The following is an 8604-nucleotide window of genomic DNA, read 5'->3' as shown; positions in this document are numbered from 1 at the left end:
AACGGCAACGAGAACGAGAACGGGAACTGGAACGGGAAAACGAACTTCATTTGAATAATTTATGGGCATCCGGGAATAAAAGACGAGTTATTTTTTCGTTTTCGTTGTCACTTTGTTGTGATGCTCGGATTTGTTTTTTTCTTTTTTTCTATGTGCGAAATTTGTTTGCAGCACCAGGCAGAGGAACACAGGGTGTTTCATTAAAATTTCATACCAAGAAAAGTGAATGTCTGTGCTGTTCTTTGTGTTGATGTTTTGTTGGCTTGAATGTCTTCTTTTTTTTTTAAAGTCCAACCAAATAAAACGGGCGAAAGTGTGAGATAAGGAGATTGTTAAGAGCAAGGAAGAAAAAACTTATATGTATAACTGTAGTCAAAAGAAAATGGCTGTGAAACGTTGAAATCCTGTCATCGCATTTCAACGGGAATTATATTTTATGACATATCCTTTAGATTTTTGTTATTCGTTTTTCCTGTTGTGATGCTCTAAAGCGCTGCCTGCGCTGCTGTGCCATCAACAAAGTCCGATGATGTTTTTTTCTTTGCGTTCTTCTTCTTTTTATCTTTATTTTTTTCCCTTCGCTCTGCTCTGTTGTTCGTTTCATATAAAGTGAAGAAATTCATTGCGAAAGATACGCGAAGTGAATAATTTGTTGGTGTTGTGTTTGTTTTGCCTGTTTTTTTTGAATTTCACTTTATATTTGCCCAAAAAAAAGTGACGTTCTTTTTCCGAACCGATTTGATGGAGATGATGGAGACTACTGTCATAAGAGATAATAGGGTTTTGGTTGGCCTTTGTACTCCTAACTAACCACAAAAACATTATTTTAAACACGCACCACGGTCAGAATAAATATATTTATTTTTTTTTAAGGTTTTGAGCTACCTTGAACCAATTCTTATATAAAAGAAGTGCTTTGCAGGATTCAGGAAGAATGCTAATGTAAATAGGGGCTATATGAATGTACCTAACCTACCTATACGGTACGTTGCGTTGCTATGTTTTGGTTGACAATTTGACAGGTGACAGGGTTGTTGTTGGGTTCAGGGATTATCTTTTATGAAGTCTAACGGTATTTTTTCGTTATATTCCAGAAGGGAAATTATACCTACAGATTTTATTTAAATTGAGTATAAGTTCATCGAAAAGATTTGTTGTGTTCTGTAGGTAAATAGGTATATGCCATGGAATTTGCCAACATTGGTTTAAGTCGTTATAGGTTAGGTTTGAGTATTTTTTTTTCGTACCTGCCTGTGAGGCGGTAAAGCCACGTTTTGTGAAAAATAAGTTTTTCTAAGAAACACAAACAAATAAAATTAAAAGAAAATTGTGAAAATCTCTTTGGGAATTTGAATATGCGGTTGATGGTGGTGATGGTGTTTTGTCAAAAAATACAAAATTTAATGTCTTATTTATTTTTTGACATTGACAAAACGTTTCTGAGTTTGAGACCATTAATGCGTGGGAACAGAGAAAAAAGTAGGTCACTCTTTAAAGAAAAAAATTTCTGAATAATTGAGTGAATTTATTTTTGTACCTTATTTAGTTCGTGTGCAGAATTTCCAATTGAAAGACGATTTAGGTTTTTGAAAGTAAACATTTTATAGGGTTATTCCGGCAAAAAATCTCCCGTATTTTTATACGTTTATATTAAAGCTATGGTATTCCGGTTATAGGTCTATACGTTCCGTTTTTAGTGATCATAATGGCGTGGCACGGTGAGCATCGCGCATTTGTCGTAGAAGAATTTATCCATTACGGTGGTTCTGCGATAACTAACTCAGCAAGCATTTCGCATTCGATTTCAACTTGGACGACATGATCAAGTTTGGTTAACAAACGTTAGAGCGACGGGTTCTGCGCTAAAGAGAAAATCGTCTGGCCGACCTTTAACCGCAACAACGCCGGACAATGTGGCACATGTAAGTGAGTCTATCCAGCAATCTTCGAGGAGTTCAGCACTTAAACATACAGCTGCCCTTGGATTGTCTGATAGGAGTGTAAGACGAATGTCATACACATCTTCATATGCATCCCTACAAAATGATGATCGCACAAGAATTAAGTTAGAGAGATTTTGAAACTCGCAGAGATGTTTGTGAAGACATTCTTCAAAACATTCCCGTTGGTGCTGTTTTAATTTCGTCTGACGAGGCCCATTTCCATTTATCGGGTACTGTAAATAAACAAAATTTTCGATGCTGGGAACAGAAAACCCTCAAGAAATTCATCATAGCTTCACAGCCCTTATGTGTCAGTTTATTGTGCTGCTGCTGAATTTGGTGTGTTAGGTCCGTATTATTTCGCAGAAAAAGAGCAAAAAGTTACAGTTAATGCGGATCGCTATTGTCACATGAATGAGACCTTCCACCAACCAAATTTAAATCAGTCTACTAGGACCCACAAAATAGTCTCGTTCCAACAAGATGGAACCACAGCACACACTTCACGGCGTTCACTAACCATTTTGAGAGAGATGTTTAAACGGCATCTTCTTTCTTTACGAGGAGACATTACCTGGCCATCAAGGTCGCCGGGTTTATCACCTTGTGATTTTTTTCTTTAGGGACATTTAAAGGCCATTTAATCGCTCTACATCTTTGAAAGCACTTAAGAAGGCAATCACTAAGGAAGTCGCATCCATTACACCACAAATGACTCGACGAGCAATGGAAAACTTCCGGGAAAGGCTTCGTAAATGTATTAATAATAAAAGACAATATTTAACGGATACTAAGTGACCTAAAAAATTCAATCAAATTTTTCTGTTAAATTTTTTATTTATTTGTCATTGCCTTTTAAAATATGGGAGATCTTTTTGCCAGACCCTGTATTGACCCACAATTTTTGTCACTTTTAAATCGTGCTCAGAACATCTTCAGTATTTATTTCACATTTGACCCTAGTTATCCGCTCCGGGTGGATATCAACGCATACTTGGCACTTGGCAGGAATTTTAAGTTGAATTTGGAAACACAAAAGTCTCAAAAATTGATTTTTTGAAAAACAAATTCCAGAATGAGAGAATATTGAAAAAAAACTAAACTGAAGTGTTGAAAAAAAATAATTTAAATGTTTTACTTTTAATATCATCGCTTACAGAATATACCAAAAAGTAATACTTGTAAACTGAAATCAATTGGTTGATGGGACTGTTTTTACCATAGTTCGATTGCTTGATGTAGGACGTAAAGGAACTTGTCTTCTAATACTTGAACGGCTATAAATAAAGTTTAATTGTTCCTAAATTGATGGTGATATGACTGACCCATTGATTATTTTATAATAAAGCATAGCTGAATGTACTCTCTGTGTTTAGAAAGCGATGAAAGATTTATGAGCGTAAGCCTATGTTTATATGGAGGAAGTTCCAGCCTATTAGACCATGGGAAGAAACAGAGACAGAAGCGCATGAATCTTCTTTGTACTCCTTCTATTCTGTTTATATGGACTGCATAAAAGGGAGCCCATATTATGCAGCCATATTCCAATATTGGTCTTACAAATGTTATATAAAGAAGTTTAAGAATATAAGGGTCGCGAAAATCATGTGAAAACCGTTTTATAAATCCGAGTGTCTTATTTGCTTTTTTAACAATATAGTCATAGTGATTTGTAAACGTTAATTTTGAGTCAAGAATAATACCTAGGTCAGAAAAAGTAGAGAATTTAGTCAAATAAGAAGAGTCTAATTTATAATTGAAAGTCAAAACACTTTTGTTGCGTGTAAAACACATTGATTAACATTTGTCTATGTTTAGTGAAAGCTTATTTATAAAACACCATTCGCGAAAACTATTAGATCATCTTGTAAGAGTAAACAGTCGTAAAGTAAGTCGATGCGTTTAAAAATTTGAATGTCATCAGCGTAAATTAAAACAGATTATTGTTTTATAATAGAAGGTAAGTCGTTAACGTACAAAATAAACAGTAAAGGTCCTAAGTGGCTACCTTGTGGTACGCCTGAGTTGGTATAAAAATATGATGACGACGAAACCCAACTTACAAAATTATCGTTAAAGCCTTGGGATTTAAGTTTGGAAGTTAAAGTTTTATGGCACAATTTATCAAAAGGTCTGTGAAGACACAGTTAATTTGTTTCCGTTTTTCAAACGAATCTAAACAAAATGAGCTGAAATGAAGGAGGTTAGTAACTGTTGACTTATTTTGAACAAAAACATGTTGACTGTCACAAATTATAGACTTACAATTAAACGATATGACTTTACAAATAATGGACTCAAATAACTTGGGGATGGCGGACAGTTTTGCCTTACAACTCACAAAGTTTGATAGATTTAACATGGAAAAATATCTTATCCAACAAACAAATTAATTTATCAACAAAATACAAAATATTTTATTCAGTAGTGAAATCTCTAGGTTTGGGGTTTAGAAGAATATGAAGAAATCGAAAAATTTTATAAGAATTTTATAAAGAAACTTTTCAACCTACATCTGAATACGCCTAGTTATGCCACATATTTAGAAACAGGACTTCCAAAACTGACTACATGATCAAAGTCTGCAGCAACCATCAGAGCACAAGACTTTCAAAAAAAACTTCTTTTATATGATGGCAATCTGTTGGCAATGAGTGTGGAGTGAGATTGGATGATGATTTCAGCAATGTAAACCATGTGAAAGAACAAATGTACAACATCATAGAGAAAAATGAGGACATAATAAAGCATTCACTGATAGAAGAAGCTCAAGCCTCATTCAGTAGATTTATCTACAGTTATAATCTTGGTTCCAGAAATTATTTCAAGGATTCACTGAGTTATGAAGAGATATCCCTGGTCTTTAAAGCAAGATGTGAAGTTTAAAACCTAAATGGATTTCCGTATAATGGTAGTTTTAACCAATTTTGTATGCTGTGCAACTTAGAATCAAATAAGAAGATTTTCTACATTTCATTGGTATCTGTCCAATATTCAAAACTCAAAAACGCTACTTTTTCAGGAAAATTACTCTTACCCTACAAGAAACTATACATCCTTAACGAGCATTATTGAAAAATTCTGCTTAAATATAGCTTTCCTAAGCTCGTAGGAGTTTTGAGAGCATGTAGTTACCTACTTTTGTTAACCTAAACAAAACTTACAGCAAAAAAGCTGTATTAAAAACTCAAAGAATCGAATTCTCGATTTAGTCTTTTCTTCTGACGCTATTAGTACTCTTATTCTAGAATCTAGATCAGGAATGACTAATATTGACAAATATCAAATACCTTAATGCTCTTTTGATTGCTTATATAATTTTGATTTCAGAAGAGCCAATTTCCAGCAGTTGTCTGACGATTTAACCATTTCTGGAATTGCTGATACACTAGCATTTTTTAACATTGACGAAGCAGTTTCAAATTTGTATAGGATCCTTAATTATTGTTTTGAAAAAAAATGTACCGTTAAAGAAATCAAGAAATACAAACTTTAGCCATCCTTGGTACACGAAAGAATTGCGTTTACTGCGTAACAAAAGAAATAAGGCATGGAAAACGTATCTCAAAACTCTGTCTCCAGTCAACTTCTCTTTTTATGTTGAACTCTTTAACCAATTTAAGTCTCTTTCTAATTTTTTATATGCTTGTTATGTTACTGATATGGGCACCTCTTTGAAAGGGAATCCTAAAAAATTTTGGAATTTTGTAAACTCGAAGAAAAAATCAGATGGCTTTCCAGTTAACTTCACTTACAAGAACCTTTCGTTAGATAAACCTTTTGATATCTGTAACGCTTTCGCATCGAATTTCCGTGAGTCATTTGTTAATAGCCCTCAAGAAGTTGATGAAGTATATTTTCAAAATCTTCACATTTTTTCGCAAACTATCTGTGACTACAGCCTGTGCTACAGAGTACGGTCCTTGATCTTTTATCTGCGTTGAATGATTACTGCTCAGCCGGTCCTGATGGTATTCCCCCGATAGTACTAAAAAAGTGTAGTAATGCTTTAGTTGAACCCCTTACGTTTTTATTCAAACTTTATCTAAAAACAGGCAAATTTCCCAGTATATGGAAGAAGTCATTTCTAACACCAATTTTCAAGAAAGGTAACAAGTCGGATATATGCAACTACAGGCCCATTGCAAAGCTTTCTTGCATTCCTAAAGTATTTGAACAAGTTGTTTGTGAAAGCGTAGCATATTTTAGTAAAATTATTATTTGCGAACAGCAACATGGTTTTGTGAAAAAAAGATCAACTGTTACTAATCTCCTCACATTCTCAAACATATGTTCAAACGCTTTAGAACAAGGTTATGAAGTTGACTGTGTATACACTGACTTTTCTAAAGCTTTTAACCAACTTAGCCACGGAATTATTTTATTCAAACTTAAGGCTCTTGGTTTTCCACCATTTTTCTTAGCTTGGATTAAGTCATACCTTGAAAACATTTAGTATTTAGAAATTGTAGTTCTACACCTTTTGTTGCTCAATCTGGTGTTCCCCAGGGAAGCCATCTTGGCCCTTTTCTGTTCATCCTGTCTATTAACGATGTATCGTCATGTCTACGCTCAAGTGAACTTCTCATTTTTGCTGACGATATGAAGATTTTCAAAATAATATTTTCCAACCATGATCGTATTCTTTTACAAGCCGACATTGATAGTTTCACATTTTGGTGTGGGAAAAATAGCCTTTTACTCATTACCCTTTAAATGCCAGACTATAACATTCACTAAAAAACTAATCAGTAACGTATTTGACTACTGTATAGCACAGCAAAAACTCTGTCGTGTCTCCACATTTAAAGATTTAGGTGTACATTTTTGTTCCAACTTAGACTTTACACATCACATTAATTTTATTGTTAATAAGGCAAGTTCTATGATTGGTTTTATAAAACGCTGGGCAAAGGAGTTCAATGATCCCTATGTTACCCTATTACGAAATTCATAGAAAACGTATTGAATCAATTCAACATAATTTCATTCGCTTTGCCCTAAAAGGTCTTCCTTGGGAAGATCCCTATGATCTGCCTCCCTATGAACATCGTATTCGTATATAAAGGCGTGTTAATAATGACCTGGTTTTTTTTCATCAACTCATTAACGGTGAAATTGATGCACCTTATTTGCTATCTTGTGTACATTTGAATTGCCGGGGCGAAACTCATCACCTGCGCACATTTGATTTTATACATATTGACTTCCATAGAACTAACTATGGCAAGAATAAAGCTTTAAGTTGAATGAGCATTTCATATAACTTAAACTGTTCATCGATAGATTTAAATTTAAATAAGGTGGGATTAAAATCATTGTTTACAACTAGTGCTCCACTATCGTAAACGTTCTCATTTTATTTGTTGTTCTGTAATAGTTAAATGTTCATTTTTTTTGTATTTTGTGCGTGTGTTAGGCTATAATTGTATTATTTTTTACTAACAACTAACACATGCACTTATGATGAGCCTCTGATCGTAGTTTGACGCTTGCTATAAGCTTACTACTTTCTGAAATTCTGAAGTGTAAAAAAAAAACTTACTTAAATTTATTTGGGCTATCATTACGTGCGTTTTGTTCGCATTTCATATATAGTAAAGTGAGAAATTCCCAACAAAACGATCCACAGTGGCCAGATTTTTTTATTTAAAAATTGATACAACTGAAAGAAGATCTGTCAAAATAATAATAAAAAACTTCAAAAAGGGAGTTTGTTCGTAGACTACTACACTAACATGTGCTTAAAGCTCGCCTCAATTCTTTATATACCTGAATCGAGTTGAGATTTATCTATTCTAAACTGAGATAAACCTTTTTTGGAAACATAGCAAAACATAAATATCTTTTCCATTGTTTTTTCTTGCAAAATAAGCCCAGTTAGTTCATTTTCACTAACAAAACTAAATAATATCAACAGTAATAGATTCGTTTTTTCCGCAATGGAAAACACACATGATTCCAAATGCAGAACTACTCAACGAACACAGCCATCGAGATACAAATGCAATATCAATCGTACCAACATTTGAGAACGAAATCACATAAGATCCATTCGAGGCTCGTATAAATGTCAAAAACCTATCCATAGTGAGATTCTACTCTAACTTTTATCGGTGTTATTCTCACTGTGGATATTGTTTTTGTTATTCGTGTAAAATCCTACTTTACTATGGATAGATTTCCCAACAAAACACGGGTATTGGCAAAATTTTCCATCGTCAACATTTTTTAGAACCATGAAATAGATGAAACCAAAATTGAATTTTTAGTATTGACATGAAATGAATTTATTCGAGAGATAATCTCTCAGCATTATAATTTAAATTTGATTCTTTTTGGATCTAATCTTGATCCAATTTTTGGTAACAATTCCTACATTTTTGGACGTATATTGGCAATTGTGTGGTGACTGTTGTCCTGCAAGTAGTTTATCTTTTCGGACTTATGGACTTAGAGCCGTAAACTTCAGATTGCACATATCCCCACGGCAAATTGTCAAATGACATTGGATTGCACGATCTTGGAGGCAGGTTAGGGTTCGTAACGGGAAACTATGAGGTTACAAAACGATTCATCCAATAGGCCAAAAGTGGCACGAGATGTGTGATCGTACCGTCATTATTCAAATCACAGCTTCTGCTTACCATGGTTTTTTAAT

This window comes from Eupeodes corollae, chromosome 1 (genome assembly GCF_945859685.1).
Source record: "Eupeodes corollae chromosome 1, idEupCoro1.1, whole genome shotgun sequence".
Classification (NCBI taxonomy): Eukaryota; Metazoa; Arthropoda; class Insecta; order Diptera; family Syrphidae; genus Eupeodes; species Eupeodes corollae.
The sequence above is the reverse complement of the archived record's forward strand: the minus strand, read 5'-3'. Positions refer to the sequence as shown.